The sequence below is a fragment of the Protopterus annectens genome, chromosome 4.part1, assembly GCF_019279795.1.
Source record: "Protopterus annectens isolate FY-2018-M chromosome 4.part1, PAN1.0, whole genome shotgun sequence".
Lineage (NCBI taxonomy): Eukaryota > Metazoa > Chordata > Ceratodontiformes > Protopteridae > Protopterus > Protopterus annectens.
The window spans coordinates 755,783,798-755,810,621 of record NC_056734.1 but is presented as its reverse complement, the minus strand read 5'-3'; the positions used below and the strand labels follow the sequence as shown (position 1 = coordinate 755,810,621).

Sequence of the window (26,824 nt, the reverse complement as noted above, 5' to 3'; positions counted from 1 at the left end):
TTGAACCTTGACCGCAGAGCAGCTAGCCCCCTGATGGAACAGACCTGTAAGGAACTCCAACACAGACGGTAACGGGGCTGTGAAGGGATCTAAGTTATTATTCTCGGCCCAGACGGAGAAGCGTTTCAACTTACTATGATAGACTTTCCTAGTGGAAGGTTTATGTGCTGCTACGAGAATGGCTTTAACTGGTGAAGAGATTCCGGGAGTCCTGACTAGGAGTGGAACTGGAGCAGCCAAGCTGTCAACTTGAGGTTGTCCAGATTCGGGATCGGAAGGTCTAGGGGATGAGATATTAGATCCGGGAGGGGATCTAGAATCCAAGGGGGATTCACCAGATGAGACCACAGGTAAGGGAACCACGTTTGACGAGGCCAGAATGGGGCAATGAGGATCATCCTGCTCCCCAACCAACTGGCTTTCTGTATGAGTTTCAGCATCAGGGTCAGAGGAGGGTAGGCATAAAGTAGACCGGGGGGCCAAGCATGCACCAGAGCGTCTCTCGGGGATTCCCCGACGGGGGGAATTAGAGCGAAGTAGCTGTTGCATTTCGTATTCGAGGGAGAGACGAAGAGATCGCAACAGGGTTGCCCCCACACGGCAAAAATCCACTTCGCTACCTGGGGATTGAGAGACCACTCGTAAGGGGAAAGAATGGTGAGGCTGAGTCTGTCCGCCAGTATGTTGGACCGTCCCGGAATGTGCGTTGCAACAAGAAAGCGGTTGGTAGAAATCACCCATTCCCACACTCTCATGGCCTCTCGACAAAGTGGATAGGACCTGGTTCCCCCCTGTTTGTTGATGTACCAGACCACTGACATGTTGCCCATCTGTATCGCAATAGTCCCTACCGGAAGAAGGTTCTGTAGTGCTTGCAACGCCAATAGCACCACCCTCATCTCCAGGACATTGATATGCAAGGAAGTCTCTGTGTCGTTCCACGTGCCTTGGACCGTCTTGCCTGCGCAATGCCCCCCCCCCCCACCCGAGGCGAGAGGCGTCCGTGGTCACCGTGGTGAGGGGAGGAGGTGTGGAGAAAGGACGTCCTGTATGGAGATCCGGAGATTGGAGCCACCATAAGAGAGCCGTCCTGCACGCCCTGCTGATGGAAATAGGATGGTTTAGGGAGTAACGTTGAAAAGACCATTGGACTTGAAGGGTCCATTGCAGTACCCTCATGTTCAGTCGAGCCAATGGCAAAAGAGAGATTGCTGCCGCCATGGAGCCTAGAGCCCTTAAGACCCATCCCGCCGGTGGAGCTGTTGATTGGAGGATGGCCCGCACATGCAGCCTCAGGTTCTGAAGACGTTCCGCAGTCAGAAATGCTAGAAGGTTTCTTGTATCCAATATGGCCCCTATAAACTCTATCACCTGGGTAGGAGCAAGAGAGGATTTATTCATGTTGATGGTGATGCCCAGCTGGGGAGCCAGCCGGAGGAAGTAGTCCCTGGCTGAGCAAAGTAGATGCCTTGTCGGGGCGGTCAGGAGCCAGTCATCCAGGTATGGAAAAACCTGCATTCCCTAGAGTCTCAGATGGGCCACTATCACCGCTAATACTTTGGTAAACACCCTGGGGGCTGTGGTGAGGCCAAAGGGAAGGACCCTGAACTGGTAGTGACTGGCCCCCAGCTGGAAGCGGAGAAACCTCCTCGATCGTCTGTCCATAAGAATGTGGTAGTATGCATCCTTGAGGTCTATAGAGCACATCCAGTCGTTCTCCCGCAGTAAGGGGAGAATGGATTGAAGAGTGACCATCCGGAATTTTTCTTTCGTTACCGACAGGTTCAGAAGGGAGAGGTCTAGGATTGGCCTTAAGTCACCAGTCTTTTTTGGCACCAGAAAGAACCTGGAGTAAAACCCTAACCCGAGCTGGTCTGGGGGGACGGGCTGGATGGCTCTTTTTTCTAGCAGCTGCTGGATCTCTGCAGCTCCTGCCTCCCTCTGATCAGGTGGTACATCAGGGAGGCTTTTGATTCTGGGGACATGATACATGGGAATTTAGTAACCTCTGGATATGATACGAAGCACCCAGTGATCTGATGTGATGGACTCCCAAGCTGCCAGGTGCTTTGAAAAACGCCCCCCGACTGCCTCCAGAGTGGAGCAGTCGGGCAACCCCTCAGGGTTGCTGTGCGGGTCAGTCAGAGAAAGTTTCCCTGGACCCAAAATTCTTCGGGCCCCCTCTGCCTCTAGGGCAGCGTCCTCCTTGTCCTCCTCTGCCATGGAAGGACTGGTTGTCCGGAGCAGGCTGGGAATGTTGCGATTTCCGTAACCACATCTTCTTCTGTCCTTTTTGGTTCTTGGAGAAGGACCTCTGGGGAGCGGAGAAGTGGACTCCGATGGTAGACAACGTCTTCCCGTCCTTTTCGCTCTAGACTAAAATGTCGCGAACGGTCTTGCCAAATAAGGCAGAACCATCAAAAGGGACATTCGCAAATGATGCCTTAAAGGGTTCCGCGAAGTCACAATGTCGGAGCCAGGCCTGGCGCCTCATGACTAGGCCTGCTCCGCTGGCTCTAGTGGCTCCCTCTGTAGCATGGGACAAAAACCGCATAGAGGTATTAGATATCGATCTTAGAGTGGCCATGCGAGTGGAGTACAATTGTTTGTCCTCCGCCGACATGGACTCCGGGGGGGGAAGCAGCGTACTCTTTGATAAGGTCTCGCTGCATCCTAATAACGTGTGCCATATAGTTCAGAGACCTTACTGAGAAGGTCGCTGAACTAAAAACCCGCTTCCCCAGGCGATCCATCGAGCGGGACTCTTTGCTCGGTGGATGGACCGAGGGTCTCTCCTGAGCTAATTCCCTCTTGGTGGCTGCCGCCGTCAACATGGCATCTACGGGGGGACCCTTGCTCCAGTGGGATCTGTCCGCAGGGGGGCTCAGAATTCTATCGGGGCATTTGGGAACTGGCTCCACAGTGTCCGGCTCCTTCCACGCCCTGGTGGTAATAAGGTCCACCAGGGGGTCGGCCGGAGGGGACACCCAAGAGGTAGACTGTCCTGCTTCGAATGCCTCCAGGAACATGGACTCGTCGGAGGAAGCCTTGGGGACAGACCACCCCCCCTAATCCTGAGCATTTCCATGATGTCTCCGAAGGGGACATCTTCGGGGGGTGACCTTGGGGAGCCTTCCCCTTCATCCAAGTCCGTGTCTTCTGTTAAAGACTCGGGGGAGTCCACGTGTCTCCTCTTACACTTCTGCTTATGAGGCACATCCTCGGGGGGGCTGTCCGAGGAGGTCTCACCAGCAACGACCTGTTCCAGGTGAACAACCTGAGACATCGAAGCAGGCTGTCCCTGAGGCCGGGTGATGGAAGCCTGACTCAGCCGAGAGGGAGTGCGGGGTGGAGCCGAAGCAAGGGCCGGGGGTCCGGAAGCCCTCAACAGAGCACTCTCCACTGCATCGAAGGCCGAGGGGGAGTCGCTCTCTCTGGGATCCAAAAGTCGACTCCCACTCGGATCCGATGGAGGGATCGGAACTGGCGCCGAGACCATCGGATCCGAAGGACCCGTGTGCTCCGACCTGGACGGAGCCGAAGGCACACTGAATCCCTCGGATCCGAAGCTCGGCCCACATCTCTGAGAGCTCGGATCTGACAAGGAAGGACCCGACAGACTCGAGGGCAAAGTCAGATCTGAAGTACCCAGTACTGTCAGCGCCGACCCATCCCCGGCTCCAATGCTGTCCGGCTCCGTGCGCTCTGAACCCAGAAAGCGGGTCGGAGAAGGAGCTATTGGGGCAAAAAAGGGTGTTGAGCTCCCCCCCGAAGGGGGGGGAGGCATGAGCACTCCCATCTGCAGCTGGGCCTGGATGAACCTTCACATCATCCGGTCCAAGTCCGCATCCGAAAGGCTGTAGGTAGATCTCGACGAGGCCACCGAGGCGGGCCGGGAGTGCCGCCTCGATGACCTCGACGGAGATCGGGTCTCCTCCTCCTCGGGTCCCGAAGAGAAGCACAGGGATCGGAGCCGAGGAGGAGGGGACCTGGAAGCTGTGGAGGGAGAAGCCCGCTTAGCTGGGGGGCCGAAGCAGAGGCCTCGGCCCGCCGCTTGTGGTGCTTCTCCCTCCTGGCCTCCCTCTCCTCCGGCGCCTTAGTGGGAGTTTGAGTCCCGGCCGGGGGGAGGGTGGCAGGAGTGGCCGCCACCGAGGACTGGGGTGGTGCCACAGGAATACCGGAGGCCGAAGCCTGATCTGGGGGCAAAAGTCCCACCAGGATCAGCTTCAACCTATGGTCTTTCAGTGCCCTGGGGTTGAACGCCACACAGATCGTAGACCCAGAGGAGAAGTGTTCAACCCCAAGGCACCGAACACACCGAGTGTGGCCATCCGCCGGTGAAAGCTTATAGCCACACTCGGTGCCCTTGGAAAAAATAGGCTTTGGGGCCTCCGACATAGTTTTTGAAAAAAAAAGTTTAAAACTACCTCACACAGACCAGGCCCCAACACACAACAGCCCACACACACACACTACGTACCAGTGAAGGAAGGGGAGGAATTACACTAAAAATAAAAGTACACTGAAAAAAGGGAACCTAATCACACACACACACACACACACACACTAAAACTATGAAAAATATATAATTTTACAGAAAAAAGAAACCACTTAGCTATAAAACGCCAGGAGCTCAGCAATCTGGAAGCTTACTCTAAGAGCGGCAAACTAGATCTGAGGTCAGTCAGGGTTGGCAAGGGATTATGGGTAAGGGGAGGAGCTAGGAGCTCAGATCTCTAAGCTATGAAATAAGTTGCCAGCTCGGATCCAAGATCGGATCCAAGACCCAAAGGTTGCTGACAAATGTACCTACTTCAGATGGATCATTATGTTATTAATAAATAAGGGCATAGGTAATATATAAACCCTGGATCCGAGACAGTCCAGATTTGTTAATTGCACAGCCTACCTACTTAACCTGTTTGACTTATTTGAGAAGATTGCTAAAGCAATAGATGAGGGCAAATCAGTATACACTGCATATCTTGACCTTGCAAATGCATTCAACTCCACCACAAACTCAAGTATCATAGATAAGCAATCCCATCTTAATGTTAATCGCTATATAAACTCAATGAATAGCATAGTGGCACAAAACAGAACCCAGGAAATTAGGACAGGCTGCTCTACCTGTTCTAAAATACCTGTCTCCAGGTGTACTCCAGAGTTCACTCTTTGGACCACTCTTCTTTGGCATTTAATGTTTGGAGGTCAAAGCTACTCTTAAGGGTTTTTGAATGACCAAGCTTGCAGCTGACTGTAAACTTACTGCCATTAAACTCCACAAAGGATACCAATATCCTCCAAAAGGGCCTTTGCTAAACCAATATATGGTATCAAACCCATGGACTATCACTCAATGCCAAAAAATATATAACAGTATCCCTACTGCAAGCAAGAAGTCCCTGTAGCTACCGCATTGACTACACACCCCTGAAATGTGATCCAGTACTTAGGGATGTGGGAACCTATGCTGACAACTAACTGTCCTTCAATTGCTATGTAACCGCTATTGTAAGAAAGTGCTTTGTTACTGCACAGCTTATTATGGTGTCCAGGTCCAGGGATATGATCATTCCACTGAAACCAACACTCATCAGGACAATTAGAGAGTATAATGCCCCCTTTGGTATGCACCTGTCGAAAAATATGACACACCTCAAATGTCCACAACACTTTCTTAGTAAGAAAATCAAGGGCCTAAATCATAACACCTATGCAGACCAACCCAAAACCTTCTCCCTCTTCTTGATGCCAGACTACTAAGTGGTGATCTTTGCCTCTTGTACAGAGCCTCAACAAATCCTGTCAGACATATTGCACATTTACAAGTCCGGTGGGACTATAAACACCCACTAAAGAGATCCAAATCTCTTTTACAACATAAACAGAACATGTAGGTATGTATTACAGAGAAAAACACTTCTTTGGAATTGTCTTCCTCTCCACATACAACAAAGTACTTTTACACTATTTAAACATAATCTGGATGAATGGATGGGTAACTGCAAATTCACCCATGGATTAGCACCCTTGTCCATCATGGACAGGGGCAACATATAAATGTTCTACTCATTCCTAGGTTAATCATATTTAAAATATATGGGCTGAAAACTTTTTAAGAATGTATTGCTAGGCTTCTAAAAATCCACACAGAGAAAACACATTCTAAGTATCAATGAAACAACGTATTAAAATCAAATAACTTGGGAGAGAAAATTAACCGTATGGGATAAGGCTAAACAGGAGACTAGATTGAGGTTGGAGATTACCTTCTGCACCATGGATTGACAGACTATAGGCAAGGCAAAGGGGTTAGGGAATACTAAGTGAAAAGGGCCAGCTCTGTTAGAGTTTTTAGTGGAGTCTAGAACACAGCACTCTGTTAAAAAAGGCATCATTAGTAGGATGCACAAAATATTGCACAAAACTATAAGAACCAATTGGAGAAGTTTACGAAAGGCAATTAACAAAGGAACAATGAAAATAAATCTGTAAGGCTCCCAAGTATGCAACAAAGTCCAAATGATTTAGGATTTTTTGCACGGTAGTGTCTGCATCTGTATTTTTATACCCCAAGGAGTCTTCAGAAGATTTTTCCTTCAAATTAGATGGGAAATATTGTAGATGTGATGAGAAAGAGAGGTAATTAGGAATGATTTTTGGAGGGTAAGTAATGACTTGGCAGGTTTTAAAAAATCCTTACAGACTCCCTTGACACATGTTGGAGGAATGAACTGTAGTAACCAAGTTAGTGATTCTTTTAGGCCCAAAAAATAATATTTAATACCTTAGATATAGCAAGGCTGGGTCTATATCACTTTGACGAAACGACAGAAGTCAGAACACCATATGCTCGAACTTCTAACCTCGAAGTGCAAACCCATTGAAGGCTTAGAACAGCGATTTTTTTCCCCAGGGAAAAAAAATTGCTGTTCCAAGAAACACACACACAACACAAGCACACCAAAAAAACAGCAATCCACACACATACACTTAAAATCCTACATCTAACCCTAAACTAAACTGTACATACACTACTATCAATCCACTTACCTTAACCCAAACCCTAACCCTAACCCTAAGGTCCATCACTATCGCACAATCACCTGACCCGCGCCCTAACCTTAACTCACCTATCCCGCCCTAACCCTAAAGTCTGTCACTATCGCACACCCACCTCACCTGCGCCCTAAACCTAACTCACCTAACCCACACCCTAACTCTAACATCCGCACAATCGCACACTTACCTGAACCCGACCTATAACTTTCCACCACAGTGCTGAAAATCACGAAGCAGCAGAAACGGCCAAACAAATTCTTTCCCTGGGAAAGAATTCGGTGTTCCACGGCTTCACGATAATCAGTTTTCAAACTTCACAGTTTTCGAACATATAGTGTTCAAACTGCTGAAGTTTCGACGAACTGATAGGAACTCGCAAGGCTTACTAAGTTTAATGCTACTGGCTGCCAAAGAAGCAAGTACTATAAAAATGAAAATCAAAATCTATAAAAATGTAACATACTTTTTGAAAACTGTAAATGAGGTAAAAGAACTAGAAATGAGATCTTTAAAAAAGGGAAAGAGCAAATTTCATAGAAATAAACTGGAATTTTGTGGAAACAATGCAGGAAGAACGAAGTCCAGGAAAAGAAGTGAGGTTTAAGGGACAGAGGAACTTAGCAATTTACATAATGTTGGAGTGAATGAAAATTCCTAAAAAGAAAACGTGCATACTACATGACAACAGTAATGGAAATTGATAAAAAAAGAGTAAAGATCAACCAACCTCCTTTCCCCATTTTACAATAATGGAAGGTATCGCTGTGATATTCCTTTTTACATTGCTAATATATGTGAACTCATGCTGTAAATCAAAAAAGTGTTGAATATAGTTGTTAAAAAGACTGATTAACAACTCTGACGCTTGAAGAACATGTAGGAATGAGTAGATTACACCTGCTCATTCATCCTTTGGGAAGGGTGATGGTGGTTCCTTGTCAGCCAATTTCTGCTGTGCAAGTGAAGGCTTGCACATTACAAGGATGTAGGCTTGGGGATGCAAGTCAGTGATGGCAGCTCTCAGAGGGATGTTTGTGGGAGCAATTACATGGGAAGTGACAAAGCAGAACACCACTTCAGTAGCACATGTGCCCATATCAGCAACCAGAGGTGGAGTTAGGGCCATTCAAGGGAAAACTCCAATGGCTGCATGCATGATGGCTTACATGATTGGCTCTTACCCACAGGGTGAACAAGGATCAATTGACAGCAAAGCTTAATGGTCACCTAATGCTATACGCTACCTTACTCAACCTGAATGTGAGCATATAGCAATGTAGCTGTGGGGCATTTAACGGGTCTACCTGACAACACTGACACGCTAAAACACTGACAACAAAATCACAGACACCACAAAACCGAAAGTTCAGAAACACAAAACATCACATACCCGACAAACCACAATCCCGACACTCAACAAACAAAACAAATCCCCTGTCCAAAAAGCACACACACAACACAAGCACACCAAAAACCTTACAAACCTACAGTGAACCTTACATACACAACTATCTATGCACTAACCTTAACCCAAACCCTAACCCTAAGGACCGTCACTAATGCACACTCGCCTAACCCGCACCCTAACCCTAACTCACTTAACCCGCCCCTATCCCTAACGTCTGTCACTATCGCACACTCACCTGACCCGTGCCCTAACCCTAACTCACTTAACCTGCCCCTAACCCTACAGACCGTCGATATCGCACACTTACCTTACCCGCACCCTAATCCTGAAGTCCATCACTACCGCATACTTACCCACTAGCACCCGTTTGACATGTCGGTGTTCTCAGCATCGGGATTCTCAACTGTCAGTCATCTTCGTTGCCGATCTTCAGGTGTCGGTCTTCTCGTCGTCGGCACTTCAAGCTTTCAGCGTTATCAGGTAGACCCATTTAAACATGTCTGAATCATTCAACCGTGTTTAGCTTTTTTTTTTTCATCATACACAGCACTTCACTATGGAGTCATCAGTATATAACACAGCCAATCATGTTATTTCAGCTAACCATGTCATGTTGTTGGATTTTCTGAATCACATACACCCTGCACATTGCAGTTTATCATGCAAATTAATTTAATGTAGTGTAGTAAAGTTTTATGAATTTGTCCCTTTGTCTTTCCTTGTAATACTGTTTGCAACAAAAGACCTTTTCCAGTAGTTTGCAATTCCTCACAGGAATACATTTTTACACCACAGGAAGTAAAAACACTACATGAAGTTCCCAGTTTCCTATATTTATTTTTTTAGATTATACACTTTACTAAACTCAGCAACCATAAAACCATACGCAGCCATTTTTCCAGAAACATTTTCACAGAATATTTCAAATTAACATCTTTATTTACTATACAACTTTGACATTTATGTTTTTGAAATTAACCAAACCATTTTAAACGTATTCATTCACTTTTCTGCTTGGTTAAATGCTTCTGTATTAGTTGTATTTTAAACAATATACTAATCTTTATAGGAAAATAACAATGATGTCCACTTACTACTGAATTTATTACTACCTGTCTCATTGTTGCTATTTCTTGTAGTATCTACTGTACTTCATCAACAGTAAGGGGGTTCACTGCTATTGTTTTAGTTACATCTTTCTTAACTGCCATGGTTATTAATGAAAACAGTGTTTTCTCTGACATGGTCCATTTCCCTCTTAGTGTTCTGAGTTAGTAATAGACTTGCTCCAACCTCCTCTCAAACTCAAGCTAAAACAGTTCTATTAGACTTCCTGTCACATATATTTATTAAAATATCCTTTTTCAGTGACTACACAGCTAGGAGGAATATACACACATGCCAGCATAATCATTATTCTCTGTCATTTACCCTTCACTACTGCATAATGTCCTGGGTCTTTAAAGTCTCTCTCACTATGTCTAAAGATCAGTTCTCTGTGCTTTATCCTATTAACCTGGTGAACTTGGGCATTCTGAGGCAGTATAGCAACTGCCTCATGTACACAGATAACCCTCTCATCTTACCTCCCAACACTCAGACTTGTGACAGATGCACTTATATATCCAAACTGGAAGCCATGCACTCTCAAGCCAAGACCGGAATAGCTGGGTAAGAGGAGAAGGTCAACATCTGCACCACACCACATGCAATAGATAGCCCTCCAGAACACCCACCATCACAGCTCTCACAAAAACACAAACCAAACACCCACTTTTGTGGAGGCTCTGAATAGAAATCTACTCAAACAGCAGAGAATTCCATGGCTGAAAACCACTAAACCACCACAACACAGCACAAACCACAAGACACATAGCTCACCTACACAGTGTGCCCCCTCATCCTAAGGCCCTAAGGTAAAACAGCTTGCCAAATACACTAATCATAGGTGACTCGATAGTGAGGCACACTGATGTCCCACTCACTAGGCTGAATAAGAAGGCAACAGTCAGCTGTCTATCAGGTGCCAGAATCCGACACATAACGCACTCAGGTTACTCCACAACAAGTATGACTCTGTCACTGTCCATGTGGGTGTGAATGACCTGAGATGCACCTCCCTGGACTACATGAAAAGAGACATGGAGGAGCTCTCAGATTATGTGGCCCAGGTAGGTATGACCCTAGCTCTGAGCAACATCCTACCATCATCCAGAATGATACCGCAGTACAAGCAGAAAATAACTGACTTCAACAATTGGCTAAGTTTCTGGTGTCATTCTAAGGGGATCCAGTATCTGTCTGCTTGGGATGACATGATTGACAGACCTCGATGCTTTGCCAGAGATGGCCTGCATCTGTCACCCCTGGGTTTCCTGATACTGGCTAAAGCTCTTGCCACCCCTATAGTGCGATTTTAGGCGATCTTCCAAAGACCAAATTACCACTGTAACAGCTATGAATAAATGCAATCTGAGGGTCATGCTGCTCAATGCTAGAAGTCTAAATCTCAAGATGCACTTGCTCAAAGTACTCCTGAAAATGGAGAACATCGACATTTGTGCTGTAACGGAGACCTGGTTTAAAGCAGCAGAAAGCGCCCCTGCGCTACCAGGCTATAACTCATTCCACACCTTTCGGCCTGAGAACATGGACCGAAGCTCCAAAGGTGGTGATGTCTCCATTTTCATAAAGGAAATGCACACCTCCAGACTAGTAGCCCAGCATAACGCATCTGAGATACTCCAGGTACAACTAACATTGGGTAAGACAGCGATTCAGGTCGTAGCCTGCTATAGGTCTTCAACCATGTCCCAAGACTCTCACTCCATGTTCCTAAGCACCCTGGAAATAGGTATCTCAAGACTCTCACTCCATGTTCCTAAGCACCCTGGAAACTATTAAGGTCCAACCCAACACTCTCATACTAGGTGACTTCAACTATCCCTCCATCAACTGGGAAACCTACTCATGCACCAATACACTCGCTCAATGCTTCCTGGAATTCATCATTTCCAATGCCCTGGACCAGCTCATTCTTACCCCCACTAGAGGAAGCAACATCCTTCACCTGGTTATTGCTAACATGGGCAACCGTTGCTCTACACCAATAGTCAATTCCTCCCGGGTTAGATCCAACCACAAACTAATCACCATGGAAATCCACATCTCATCCACACCCCCCGCAAAGGTAACCACCATGAAAAACTTCTCCAAAGCTGACTTTGGGCTCCTAAAAATTGAGGTGGCTAACTTCATGGCGTTTATATCATGTTATTGAAAGATAAAAATAGCGAACGCTATTTCATTAGCCTCAAAACATCTAAACATGAAAACATCGAACATTCAGAACAGAAAATTTTTTCCCATGGAAAAAATTTGCTGCTCCGAAACACATACACACAACACAAGCACATCAAACAAACAGCAACCACACACATACACTTAAATTCCTACATCTATTGCTACACTAAACTAAACATACACTACTATCTACCCACTTACCTTAACCCTAACCCTAAGGTCCGTCACTATCGCAAACTCACCTAACCTGTGCCCTAACCCTAACTCACTTAAACCGCCCCTAACCGTAAAGTCTGTCACTATCACACACACGCCTAACCCGTGCCCTAACCCTAACTCACTTAACCCATCCCTAACCCTAACGTACAAACAATCACACACTTACCTGAACCCAACCCGTAACTTTCCACCACAGCGCTAAGAACAGTGAAGCCACAAAAACGGCCAACTGAATTCTTTCCCAAGGAAAGAATTCGCTGTTCTGCAGCTTCGCGATTCTTACCGTTCGCTGAATAGTGTTTGATATCAGAACATTCGAAGTTTTAATACTTCGATGTTCTGATATAGACCCAACTTCACGGCACCCATGTCAATGGAAAATAGATGCATGACTGCCGAATCATACACCAATGCACTGTACGAACACATAAATAAATGCAAGGAACTAGCCATACCCAACAGAACCAAGATGCTCTCCTGCAAAAAAAGGAAGGCAATCTGGTGGTCCCCTGCCACTAATAAACTCTACAAAAGAAGGAAGAAACTGTTGCAGTAAAAGGTGAAGTCCCAAGACTGGAAAAACTCCCTTATTAACCTCAACAAAAACTTGAGATCCCTCATCAAAACCTCTACAGCCAGGTATGAAGGCAGAATTGCAGCAGCCACTAAAAACAACCACAAAGCCTTCTATAGTTATATCAAAAATCTCCACGGCAATACCCAGGTTTGCTCTGAGTTACTGCACAATGGTACCTCCTATGCTGAGCCAACAGATATTGCCAACATACTGGCCGACAGATTCAGTGTCAACTTTACCCCTCTCTCTCCCCCTTAAGGACCAATCACAGTACCAGAGGAATACCAGACACCCAGCATTACTGCAGCACAGGTTAAAGCCAAGAATACAGCTTCCATGGGACCCGACAATATCCCTGGATGTGTTCTACATGAACTACAAAGTGAACTGGCACCACATCAGTGTGCCCTGTTCAATCACAACCTCACCTCAGGCTTTGTCCCTACTGAATGGCGCACTGCTGCAGTCACCCCTCTCCATAAACGGGGAGCGACTATAGCCCCTGGGAATTATCGCCTCATTTAGCCTGACGAGTCTGATATGTAAGGCTATGAAGTGTATCAGCAAGGATCTAATTAACAAGGATATAAGGAATTTCCAAACTCTAGATCCCACGCAATTTGGTTTTGTGAAAGGTAGATCATGCCTGCTCAACCTGGTTGACTTCTTTGAGTCAGTCACCAGAGCTGTGGATGACGGCAAGGCAGTTCATACAGCCTACCTTGATCTGGCCAAGGCCTTTGATACCATTCCCCACTCAGAATTACTGATAAACTCACCAAACTAGGCAACAGCCCCTATATCACTAGGTGGGTTGCAAACTGGCTCACAGATAGAACCCACAGTGTGAAAGTAGCGGACTCCAAGTCAGACTGCCGACCAGTCACAAGTGAAGTCCCACAGGGATCGGTCTTGGGTCCTCACCTGTTTGGCATCTACTTCTCAGAAGTCCAGGCCAACACGGACAGACTCTGGCTGATGCAGACGACTGCAAGCTGGGAGCCATTATTAAATCCCCAAGTGATGTAGACATTCTAAAGAAAGAACTCACTGAAACCAATGACTGGTGTTGAAACCATGGCCTTAAGCTTAATGCCAAAAAATGCGTCATCATCCCCTTTGGGAAAAATTCAGTTCCCACTAATTACCACATTGATGGGAGCCCACTGAACACTGAAGGCATTATAAGAGATCTAGGGACACAGGTTAACAGGAACTCTCCTTCGACCATCACATTGCCTCTGTGGTCAGAAAGTCCTTCTATGTGGCACATCTCATTAACAAGGGTTTTGCATTCAGGAAGAAAGAGGTCATCATCTCTCTCTCTACTCTTCCCTCATTAGACCAATCATTGAATATAATGACCCATTTGGCATGTACCTCACTAGACACATGCAACAGCTGGAAAGGCTATAAAAGTACCTCATGAAGAGGATCCTAGGCCTTAAACACATGTTGACATGGACAAACTAAAAAAAACTCCAGCTATTCTCTGTCTCATATCGTCTACTAAGAGGCAATCTCTGCTTGACTTACAAAGTCATGTCTGACCCAGCTCTGTTAGAAATGCTACATCTAAAGAAATCCCAATCCCTCCGCACCATACGCTCCAGAGACCTCAACCTCATTACCACAATCAAAAGAACATGCTGGAGGGACAGGTTCATAACCCAGAGACTGCCCATGCTCTGGAATAGACTTCCCATACATGTCAAGCAGAGCACCTCACTGGCCCTCTTCAAGAGAAATCTTGATGAGTGGATGGGAACTAGAAAGTTCACCCCGGGAATCACTCCAGTGGCTCTACTTGATAGAGGCACTGGTGGGAACTAACGATGGGCGGCACAATGCCAGGGCACTTCTATGGGCTAGGCTTGTAAAGGCTCCAGAGCCATTAGCCTAGTACATACCTATGAACCTATGAGCCCTTATCCTCTTCAACAGAAGGGCAACCCCTCTTTCTCTGGATCCTTGAGCTCAAAGCCAGCTCTAATAAATATGAAGTAGAAAAGGATGATGATGAAGACACTGATACGGTGGGGGTGGGGTTCAAGAAATAATGAGAGACTTGGGATTTTGGATGCAGATCCCTCAGGGGAATAACAACCACCATTCATAATATTATATTCATAACACTACAAAAGGTATTCCAAGAATTAAGCCAATGGGGGAATGGAGAAAGGAAATTTTACCAATAGGAATTCTTTCAAGTAGGGTCACAGAAAAATGGCAAGAGAGAGAATGAATTTACAAAAGAAAACAGGCACAGGAACCAAAGTGTTGGAAACAAATACCTACAGAGTGAAAGTTAAGAGAGTGGGGTGAGGCCAAGAAAAAGTTTGGACTGCAGGTTAGAGACTGCCTTCCCTGCTAGGGACTGATATAGTACAGTCAAACAGAAAGGAACAGAGGAACCCTACAAGAAAAAAAAACTGTTCTGGTAGAGATTCTGTCTGAATCTAGAATGAAAGCTGACGTGAAAAAGGTGAAAATTTGTAGGGCGTCTAAAATATTGCATGATAACTATAAGAGTTTATCTGAGGAGGTTAGAAAAGATTGGGAATATGGGAAGATATGCAAGGCTCAAAAGGATGCCACAAAGTCCAGAATGTTTAGGATTTTTCTTGGAAGTATTTGCACAGGTATTTTTACACCTCAAACAGACTGCAAAGAATTTTTCTTCAGGTAGATAGCAAATGTTGGAGGATGTGATGGGGAAGAAAGAGGTCACTGAGAACACATTTTCTGGAAATGTAACGAGCTGGTAGATTTTGCACATTCACCACAGAAAACTTTTAGAAATATTGGGGACCAAATGACTTTAACTAAGGAAATAATGTTCTTGAGCTGGGACTCGGGATCTAAATCGCCCAGACATATTAAGACCTTATTAAGTTTAATTCTACTGGAAGTCAAAAAAGCAATTACTAGAAAGTGGAAATCAAAATGTAAACCAACTGTATTTGAACTACTGATTATTGTTAAAAAAGATAAAAGAACTGGAAATTGAATCTTTAAAAATGGGAAGGAGCAAATTGCATAAAAATAAATGGAATTTGTTGGAACAATACTAATGTTCAGGAGGAGTGAGGTTTATGGGAAGACAGGAATTGAGCAATTTATGGAATGTTGGACTAAATGAGAGTTGTAATGTACAATGTACATAAATGAAAAAAGACATGTCTTATTTTCTTTACTATTAATGCATGTGTGTCCATGTCTTAACTGATAATTTAATTAGGGTGTTAAAAAAAAACACCTCTGGTAAGTCTCATGATCTCATTTTCTGTCAGATGCATCTCCTGAAGATAAACTACCCCAGTGAATGTCTTTTAATACATGCAAAGATCCTGGATCACTTCACTAGGTTAACTAACCCATTAACATCCCATGGAAATAAGTTTAACACCATTTCACTGCAATTCACTCCATTTCTTTCATATTATACCCCCACTTAGCCTGTTAGTCCTTACTCTGTTTAATAAACTACTTCACTGCCTGTCTAGGTTCCCACAAAAAAAAATTCTGGGGAAGCACTATTCTGCCATCATGTGTCCTTGTACTTCTTACTATGTGTAGAACCTTGTTCTATCTTCCCTTACCCATGAGAGAGGGAACCACCTTCTGTCCAGCTGTCTTATTATAATGAAGTTGATCATGCTTTATCAATTTCAGTCACTTGGGGAAGAACGCAATGTTGCATACAAAACACAGTAATATCCCCTTCATTCAGGAAGCTTTTTAACACAAACCATAATAGTTGTCAGTTTCTTCTTTTACTTCTTCCTTCAGTGAATGAAGAAAATGCCAAAATTCTTTAATTACTTAATCATCTAGATGTCACCAAAAGAAAGGCAATAATCTTGGAATAAAAGTCCAAAATTTAAAAATAGAAAGTTTCAATATATAAATATATACTTGTTTAACTTACTACTGGGAACTCCAAATCTGACTGCTGGACAGAGGAAATGTCAAAAGCACAAAGGAAAGGAAGAAAGGTGAAAAACACCTATTGCAGAAATTGCCTTCCCAGATCAACTGATAAAATGAGTATGAATCTGTTATATCGGATATCGGGAGACTTCAGCTGTGGGTTATGTGAAAAAATCTTAACTAGTATAACTAGACTAACAAGGACACCACAGTCAGGACAAGGCCGCAAAGTGAAAACTTAAAAAAGGCTAAATCCTGTAACTACAAAGTGCCAAACAAAACCTGACTCCTTAAGTCAAGATCTAAGCAGTAATGTATGGTGAAGGTGTGAAATGATAATTATGCGGTCACAGACAAGTGTCCACAGTGGAGACATTCTTGAAACAAGCAGTGGAAACTGCCACACCCTAGCTGAAGTGTTTTTGATGACAGCATTTTCACATCAATGGTTTATTCTGTGGTTGAAAAAAAAGTTATGTCTTACCATAACGTTCCATCTGTGTTGTCGATATTCATCTATTCTTGACTTGTGGGTATACAGTTCCGATCCTCGGAATAGATCCGGCCGATATACAGCTTGTGACAGCCAAAAATCTCTCGAGCTGCTAGTCTACCCATAAGCACCTCTCCACATTACCTCAGATCGAGTTTGCAATCATACTGAAGAAGGCACTCTCACTCCAGTCATAAACCTTGTCCAAGGTATCCCTAACAATAAAAACCCAGGACAGGATGTCACTCCACCAGAAATCCAAAGGTGGGGCAGGTGGGAGGGAAATAATAACAGATGAAGATCAACAGCATAGATGGAACGTTATGGTAAGACATAGGTTCATAGGTTCATACCAGGCTATCTGCCCTGGAACATTTATAAGCCTAACCAGAGTGTGTTTGGCTTTCGCCACCCATTTTAAATGAATTTTGCTATGCCCTTTTTCGAGGTTAGTATACTGTGCCTCTGTCTAACAGTGACACAGAAGTGATACCCAGGGTAAACTTACTATCCCCCATCCACTCATCAAGATTCCTCTTGAAGAGAGTCAATGTGGGACTCTGCCTAACCTGGACTGGGATTTTATTCCAGAGTGAAGGGAGCCTCTGGGTTATGAATCTGTCCCTCCAGCATGTCCTATTTATTTCAGTGCTGAGGTTCAAGTCTCTCGAGCGCGTAGCTCGATGGGATTTGGATTTTCTGAGGTGCAGCATGTCCATTAATTCTGGGTTGGACATGGCTTTACACATCAGGGACAGATCGTCTCTGAGTAGTTGGTATGCCACTGAGTAGAGCTGGAGTTTCTTTAACCGGGCAGCATATGGCATCTGTTTGAGCCCTTTGATCCTCTTGGTGAGGTACTTTTGGGGGTCTTTCCAGTTGCTGCAGGTGTCTGGTAAGGTACATCCCAAAAGGGACATTGTACTCAATTATGGGCCTGATGAGGGATGAGTAAAGAGGCACAATGACCTCCCCAGATCTAGATGCGAATCCCTTCATGATTAGGTGGGCTATATAAAATGTTTTTCTAACCACTTTGGCCATGTGGTTGTCAAATGAGAGATTGCTATCAACTTGGGTCCCCAGGTCCCTAATTACTTCTTCCGTACTTAATGGATTACCACCTATGTGGTAATTTGTGGGCACTTTGTTTTTGCCAAAGGGGATGACTATACACTTTTTGGCGTTTAGCTTGAGGCCATGGCTCTGGGACCAGTTGTCTGTTTCTATGAGGCCCTTTTGTAGGATGCTTGTGTTGGCTGGAGAGTCTATTATGGCACCCAGTTTGCAGTCATCTGCGAACTTGGTCAGCCACAGTCCTTCAGTGTTAGCCTGTACCTCCGAGAAATATATACCGAACAAGAGAGGCCCCAGGACTGAGCCTTGTGGGACGCCACTTGTAACTGGTTTGGAGTCTGACATGGCTCCAGCAATTCTAACCATGTGGGTTCTGTCCTTGAGCCAGTTTGCAACCCATCTAGTGACATAGGGGTTTATATTTAAGCTGGTGAGCTTATCTATAATGCCCGAGTGGGGTATTGTATCGAAGGCTTTTGCAAGGTCCAGGTAGGCTGTGTGGACCACCTTCCCCTCGTCAATGGCCTTGGTGACTGTTTCAAAGAAATCGACCAGGTTTAAGAGGCAGGATCTGCCCTTAACAAAGCCAAACTGGGTAGGATCCAGTGTCTGTAGGTCCCCAATATCTTTATTTATGAGGTCCATGATGATCCTTTCCATAGCTTTGCAGACCAAGCTAGTCAAGCTTATGGGGCGATAGTTTCCAGGATCCGTTGAGGCACCACCTTTGTGGAGAGGGACCACTGTTGCTGTACGCCACTCTTTGGGTACATATCCTGTAGTAAGGCTGAGATTGAACAGTAGTTTTATGTTTGGGTTTAGTTCTTCTTGGAGTTCATGTAGGACGCAGCCCGGGACACCGTCTGGTCCCATTGATGCTGTGTTTTTTGCTTTGGAGAGGGCGGCTCTTACCTGAGCATCTGAGATGTCAGGGGGGCAGCACTCTGCTGGGATAGATATTTGCCCTTTTGGTGGGGAAGGGGGGGAGAAGTTTGCGCTGAACCTGTCAGCTAGGATGTTGGCAATGTCTGTGGGTTCGGTGTATTTTTTGTCATTTTGGACTAATTCTGAGCATATATGTGAATTCCCACCCAGGTTCCTAACATAACTAAAGAAAGTCTTGTGATTATCCTTAGTGTCCTGTGCAATTTTTCTCTCAAAGCTGGCCTTAGACGATTTTATGAGTGCCCGTAGTTTTTTGCTAATGCTGATCAGAGATGCCTTCCCTTTTTGGGATTTTGCTCTATCATGTAGTAGCTTCCTCCTTCTATTGTATTTATTGTTTATGGCTGGGGTCCACCAGACAGGACGCCTAACTTTGGAGGATTGGGTCTTGGTTTTATTTAGGAATGCATGATCCATGCATTCCTGAAGGTGTTCATAGAATGCGTTTATAAAGGATTCTGCGGTCTGGGCCGTATTTTCCACAGGCCCGGGGGCTTTGAAGGATTCCACCTCGGTTTTGAGGAGTGTGAAATTTGCTTTAGAGAAGTTTTTCACTGTGGTTTTCTGGGCAGGGGCTGGGGTCGGGATGTGAATATCTAGTGAGATTAGTTTATGGTCTGATCTTACCAGTGAGGGATACACTTCTGGTCTGGAGCATAGAGTCCCCATGTTGGTGATGATCAGGTCCAGTATGTTTTCCCCTCTTGTGGGACTGGCAACAAGTTGTTCCATAGCATTTGAGTTTATAAATTCTAGGAACCTTCAGGCTAGGGTGTTGGAGCTAGAGTAATGCTCCCAGTCTATGTTAGGGTAGTTGAAGTCGCCCAATATAATGGTGTTTGGAGAGACCTTCATATTTTCCAGTGTTCTCAGGAAGGCTGAGTGGGGTTCCTGGGTTTGGGAGGGTGGTCTGTAGCTGGCTATAAACTGGAAGGCAGTTTTACCCACTGTTAGTTGCACATGGATAGTCTCTGATGCTTCGTGCTGTACCACCAACCTGGAGGCGTGGGTATCTTTGACGAATATTGATACTCCCCCTCCTTTTGTGGTTCGGTCCAAGTCTTGGGGCCGAAAAACATGGTATGAGGTATAACCTGGTACTGCTGGGGTGCTCTCGGGAGCCTTGAACCAGGTTTCTGTTACTGCACAGATATCAATGTTCTCCATGCTAAGGAGAGTTTCGAGTGAGTGCATCTTGAGGTTTAGACTTCTGGCGTTGAGTAGCATTACTCTTAGTTTCTTATCCCTTGTGATACCTATGGAGGTGGGTTTGTCTTTTGAGCCTTGCCTAAAAAAGGCACTATGGGGGTGGCAAGAGCCTTTGCCAATATCCGAAAGCCCAGGGGTGACAGGTGCAAGCCATCCCTAGCGAAGCATCGTGGCTTGTCGAGCATGTCATCCCAGGCACAGGCATTGGATCCCCTTTGAATGACACCAATACTTAAGCCAATTGTTGAAATTGATCATCTTGTCTTCATATTGTGGCATCATTCTTGGTGATGGTAAGATGCTACTCAAGGTCAGGGTCATACCGGCCTGGGCTACATGCTCAGAGAGGTCCTCTATGTCTCTTTTCATGTAGTCCAGGGAGGTACATCTCAGGTCATTCACACCAGCATGGACAATGACTGAGTCATATTTGTACTTGCCTTGGAGTGACCTGAGTGCTTGTGTTATGTGGCGGATCCTAGCGCCCTACAGGCAGCTCACCGTGACCTTCTCCTTGTTCAGCCTGGTGAGCGGGACGTCAGTGTGCCTGACGATAGAGTCACCTATTACAAGTGTATCAGGTGTGTTGTTTAGCCTTAAGGGCTGTGACTGTTCGGCACACTGGCTTTGTGAGCTATGTGTTGCACGTGTTTTGTTTTGGGGTAGCAGTTGCTTGGGTGTCTGCTTTGGAGGTCTCTGCTGCTTAGGCAGATTTTTATTTAGAGCCTCCGAGTATGTTTTTGTGTGTTTATGTGTTTGGTTTGCTGTCGTGGTAGGTCTATGTGAGACTGGAATTGTAGTGAGTCTGGTTTCCTTCTCCTCCTGACTGGTTACGTCAGTACTGAGTTGAGAGAGGTTAGCCTCCAGTTTGGCTATATGGTTGCATCTCTCACATGTGTTGGAAGTTGTTGGGAGGAGGAGAGGGTTGTCTGTGTACATGAGGCAGTTGTAACATTGCCTCAAGATTCCCAGATTCACCAGCTGGACTGGAGAGGAGATTGACAACTGACCTTTGGACATGCTAGAATAGTATTGGGAATTCCTTTATAATTGAAAAAAAGGGCCAATGGGGAACAAAGTACTCAAGGGGAGTTTGTGAGGGTGTAGTGCTTTTAATTTTTTAGTGCTGACTTATATAATTGCTTTAGTGAGCAAGTGCCAGGCTTTAGAGTGGGAATAGGGGGTTTATTATGAGAACTAGATCAGTTCTAAGGGAAAAAGTGAAGAGCACACTTTATGGAGCCAAGAATGGTTTAAACCCAATTAAGCGGCGCTGCCCGATGCTGCGCTATGCGCAAAATCGCGCAAAGCCGCGCTAAAGTGGGTTTTATTCAGGGGGACTTGAAAGAGCTAGAAATTGGCCCAAAATGGCCAATAGACTACCAAATTCTTGTGCTGGGAACACTCCTCCAGGGATAGATAGGCTGCTCCAAGCTCCCCACTGCCACTGGTGAACAAAGAAGCCTCCCTTTATCCAAGAAAGGAAATGGGCAACACAGGAACTTTCCAAAAGTCCAGAATACAGCAAAGCCTGTATTTGGACTACTCTAGGTCAGGAAAGACGGGAAACAAGGATAATTTTTTTTTTTTTTTTTTTTTTTGCAACAAACAGCAGGAAAATGCAATAAATATGTAACACAGGCTAGCGCACTTGAGTGTGTAGCCTCAACAGGTAAAAGCAACAAACAGGACAAACTTTAAAAGTGCAGGTTCAAAAACAACTTTAAACAGTTTAAAACAGTTCAAGAAGCAGAAATACTTGCAGTTTAGCTAGATCGGACAGTCGCCCAGGTAGTAGCAGGAAAACAAACACTTTTATCAGGTTAGCAGTCGCTCTTTTATCTTCTTTATCTGATGTTGTCAATCTTCATCTATTCTTGACTTGTGGGACAGAGTCCCCAGCTACCTTAGATCCTGGGTGGCACTATGGAAGAATATTCCTGAGAATCATAGAACCAAAGGAGGCTCTTCCCCTGGTAACCATGTCCAATATGTAATGAATAATAAACATATGTGGTTTAGCCCAAGTGGCAGCTGCACAAATATCTGACACAGAAGCTTTAGAATGAAAAACAGATGAAGTTGTCACAGATCTGGTAGAATGTCCCTTCACTAGCATAGGGAGACATAAGTTTTCTTTCTTGTAAATGAAGGAAATGCAATCCCTTAACTATCTAGACAGATTAACCTTAGACACAGGTTTGCCCAAGGTTGCACTTGCAAAGTACACAAATAACTGTTCTGATTGTCTAAGCTGTTTAGTTCTATAAAAACATAATTGCCTGTGCACATCTAGAAGGTGCAGGCAGTATTCGCCTTTATTAGAAAAATTTGGGAAAAATACAGGCAATTCTATGGATTGATTGAAATAGGTCTCTGAGATAACTTTAGGAAGAAAGGTTGGGTTTGTTCTGAGTGATACTCTGTCTTTGTGGAAAACTAAATAAGGGGCTTTAGAGCACAGAGCCTGTAATTCGGAGACTCATCTCGCCAAAGTGACAGCTATGAGAAGCAATATTTTCTAAGAAAGAAACTTTAAGTCACAGGTAGCTGCAGGTTCAAATGGGGGCAAAGTAAGAGACTGCAGTACAATAGTTAAGCCCCATGAAGGTAGCAGACCCTTGAAAGGGGGCTTTAAATGGATGGTGCCTTTAAGAAAAACTTTACAAAGTCCGTGGGAGATTAAAGCCTGGTCACAGACACCATTATGGAAATTTGAAACACCTGCTAAGATAACCTTAATTGTACAAGCAGAAGCTCCTTTATCAAAAATGGTAGCTAGAAACTGTAGAACGTTTTCTACCGGCGCTGAAAAAGGATCCGGACCATTATCAAAAGCTCAAACAGAAAATCTCCTCCATTTATTAAAGTAGAGATTCCTGTTGGATGGTTTATTGGATGCCAACAAAATGTGTCATACAGGAGAAGGAAGTTCATTATGCATTGTGACTAATGGAATTTTAGAATCCAAGCAGCAATTCAGTTTTGAGATGGAAATCTCAGGATGTTACACCTCAAAAGGGTTATAAGACATTCTTATATTATGATCTTTTTATCATTCACCAAAGCAGATTCAAACGCATCTCCTCTCTAATTGAGGGAGAAGCCTGAAAAAAATGAAGACTTCAAGGACAGCTTGGGGACAGACTTGCATCTAAGAGTATACGACTGAAGTTTTCCATACACTTCTTTCATGGTCCCCTCTGTGCTGAGATCCTGGTCTGGGAGAATAAAAGGTACCCTCTTGCTGCCAATCTCAATGGCTATCATCTTTCAAAATGAGAAACAAAGAAGTTATGTACTCACCATAACGTTCCATCTGAGTAGTTGCACTTCATTTGTCTTCAATCTGTGGGTTATGGATCTGTATCGGATCCGAGCTGGCAAGTTTTACTATCATCTGCTCCGAGCTCCAAACTTCTCCCCTTACCAATAATACACCTTCACTGCCTTCCATCCCCAGATCAAGTCTGCTGAACCTTATACTGATAACCCGACCTGAAAAATTACTTGTGACATATACTGCAGCCCATAGGCTGATCATATGCCAAGGTCCGGGGGAAGGAGAGAGGTACGGTTGAAGACAAATGAGGTACAACTACTCAGATGGAAAGTTATGGTGAGTACATAACTTCTTTATCTGTAGTAGTTTACTTCATTTGGTCTTCAACCTGTGGGAGAGTCCCCAGCTACTAGACTCCTGGGAGGTCCTCATGGAAGGATATTCCGGAGCCCCGTGGAACCAAAGGATGCGCTCCTTCTGGAAGTCAAGTCCAACTTGTAGTGAGAAATAAATGTATGAGATGAGGACCAAGTAGCTGCAGAACAAATATCATCCAAAGATACTCCAGACCAAAAAGCCGCAGAAGTACCCATGGACCTAGTGGAATGAGCTTTCACCTGACCTGGAGAAGACATGCCTCTATCCTTATAGACCTGAAGGATGCATGAAGAGATCCATCTAGCAATAGTGACCTTGGAGACAGGTTTTCCTAAAAAAGGGTTTATAGAAGGATACAAACAACTGATCAGATTTACGGAAATGTTTTGTCCTGTTTAAATAGAATCATAATTCTCTATGAACATCCAACAGGTGAAGTTTATATTCCATCTTGTTAGTAAAATTGGGAAAAAATACAGGCAGACTGATAATCTGATCGATACTGACTGGTGATGCCACCTTAGGAGGAAAGGATGGATTGGTTTGAAGGGAAACCCTATCTTTGTGAAAAATCATATAAGGAACTTTGATGGACAAGGCCTGTAATTCTGAAACACTTTTGGCAGAGATAATAGCCAGCAGAAAAAGCTGCTTTCCAAGATAAAAATTTCAGATTTGCAGTTGCGGCAGGCTCAAAAGGCAGAGGGACCAAAGCTTGAAGAACCATAGTAAGGTCCCATGGGGGAACAGGATCTTTGACAGGGGAGCGCAACAAAAAGGTGCCTTTAATAAAGGCTTTACACAGTCTGGAAGAGGCTAAGGAAGCTCTCGCCCACATGAAAATGAGAGCTGGCAGCCAACTGAACCTTGACAGTAGAAGAACTAGCTCCGTGTTGAAAAATATCAGCTAGAAAATCAAGAATGGCGGAAATAGGAGTCATGAAAGGGTCTAAACTCCTTTGAGAGGCCCAAAAGGAAAAACATTTCCACTTGCTGCGATAAACCTTCCTGGTCAAAGACTTATGAGTAGCCACCAGAATAGATCTAACAGAGGAGGATAGTCCAGGAGTCCTAGCAATCACGGGAACTGGAGCAACTAAGCTGTGAGCTTTAGACTGTCCAGATTTGGATGAGGCACCCCTGAAGGGTGCGAAATCAGATCCTGAATGGGATCTAGGATCCAAGGGGGAGCCAGAAGGTGAGACCATAGGAAGGGAAACCATACCTGGCGAGGCCAGAACTGTGCAATGAGAATCACTTTGCTCCCTAGTCGACGAGCTTTCTGTAGAAACCTTGGAATAAGAGGTACTGGCGGATAAGCATACAGAAGACTGGGAGGCCAAGCATGAACTAGAGCATCTCTGGGGGACCCCCCTGGCAGGGGGTTTAGAGTGAAAAACTCGCTGCACTTCACGTTGGAAGGAGATGTGAAGAGATCGCAGCAAGGTTGACCCCATTCGCTGAAGATCTGTTTCGCTACTGCCAGATTCAGAGACCACTCGTAAGGGATCAAAATGGTCCGACTTAGCCTGTCCACTAGGATGTTGGACCGTCCTAGAATGTGTGTTGCGATGAGAAAGCAACAGATGGAGATCACTCATTCTCACACTCTCATGGCCTCACGACAAAGGGGGTAAGATCTGGTCCCTCCCTATTTGTTGATATACTAGACCACTGACATGTTGTCTGACTGAATTGCAATCGTTTTCAAAGGAAGAAAGGCATGAAGGGCCTGCAGTGCTAGAAGGACCGCCCTCATCTCTACGACATTTATGTGCAAGCTGGTCTCTATGGGGACCACAGGCCTTGGGCTGTCCTGCCCGAACCATGCCCCCCCCCCACCCGAGTTGGGAGGCATCCGTGGTCACCGTGGTTTGGGCTAGGGCTGAAACAAAGGGTCATCCCTCCAAAATGTCTGGAGAGCACATCCACCATATGAGGGACGACTGAAAGACTCGAATGAGTTGAATTGGATGTGCCAAAGGCAGTTCCAACAAGGACTACTGTACTGCTAGAGTCCACTGTAGAATTCTCATGTGTAACCGGGCACACGGGAGAAAAGTTACGGTCACCGCCATCGAGCCTAAGGCCCTCAACACTGATTCCGCCATTGGGAGATGAGAATGGTAGATCAGGGAGACATGCATCCGCAAGTTTTGAACTCTCTCTCCGAGGTCAGGAAGATTTTGCACTGAAGAGTATCTATCCCAGCACAGATGTAGTCTGTCACCTGTACAGGATCTAGGAGAGATTTGGATACGTTGATTGTGATCCCCAAACGCAGGGCAAGAGTCAGGAAATAATCTCTGGTTTGGGATAGTAGATGCCTGGTGGGAGCAGTGAGGAGACAATCGTCCAGGTACGTACAGAGCTGAATCCCCTGAAGCCTCAGGTGAGCCGCTACCACCGCCATCACTTTGGTAAACACCCTGGTGGCTGTGGTGAGACCAAAGGGTAGGGCACAAAATTGGTAATGATTGACTCCTAGCAGAAAGTGGAGGCACCTCCTGGAGCTTCTGTGTATTTTTATGTGATAATAAGCATCCTGGAGGTCTAACGAGTACATCCAGTCGCTCTCTTGCAGGTACGGCATGATGGACTGTAATGTGACCATCTGGAACTTCTCTTTGGCAACTGACAGGTTCAGGATAGAGAGGTCCAGAATGGGCCTCAAGTCCCCCATTTTCTTTGGCAACAATATGAACCTGGAGTAGAAGCCCAATCTGGACTGATCTGGGGGGGACAGTTTTGATGGCTCGTTTTTCTAGCAGCTTGGAAATTTCCTGTGCTGCTGCCTCTCTTTGCGTGGGTAGTACATCCGGGAGGTGTATGGGAGATTTGGGAGAACCCATGAAGGGGATAGAGTACCCTCTGGGTATGATCTGAAGCACCCAGTGGTCTGATGATAGGGACTCCCATACCACTAGGTGCAAG

The 26,824-nt window shown here is 45.2% G+C and overlaps 1 protein-coding gene across 1 annotated transcript in view; it reads right to left on the bottom strand.

Moving 5' to 3' along the window:
* CCDC150 (coiled-coil domain containing 150) overlaps nucleotides 1-26,824 on the bottom strand; it is a 2,807,665-nt gene that overhangs the window by 2,119,522 nt on the left and 661,319 nt on the right. The gene's annotated exons all lie outside the window — the stretch shown is intronic.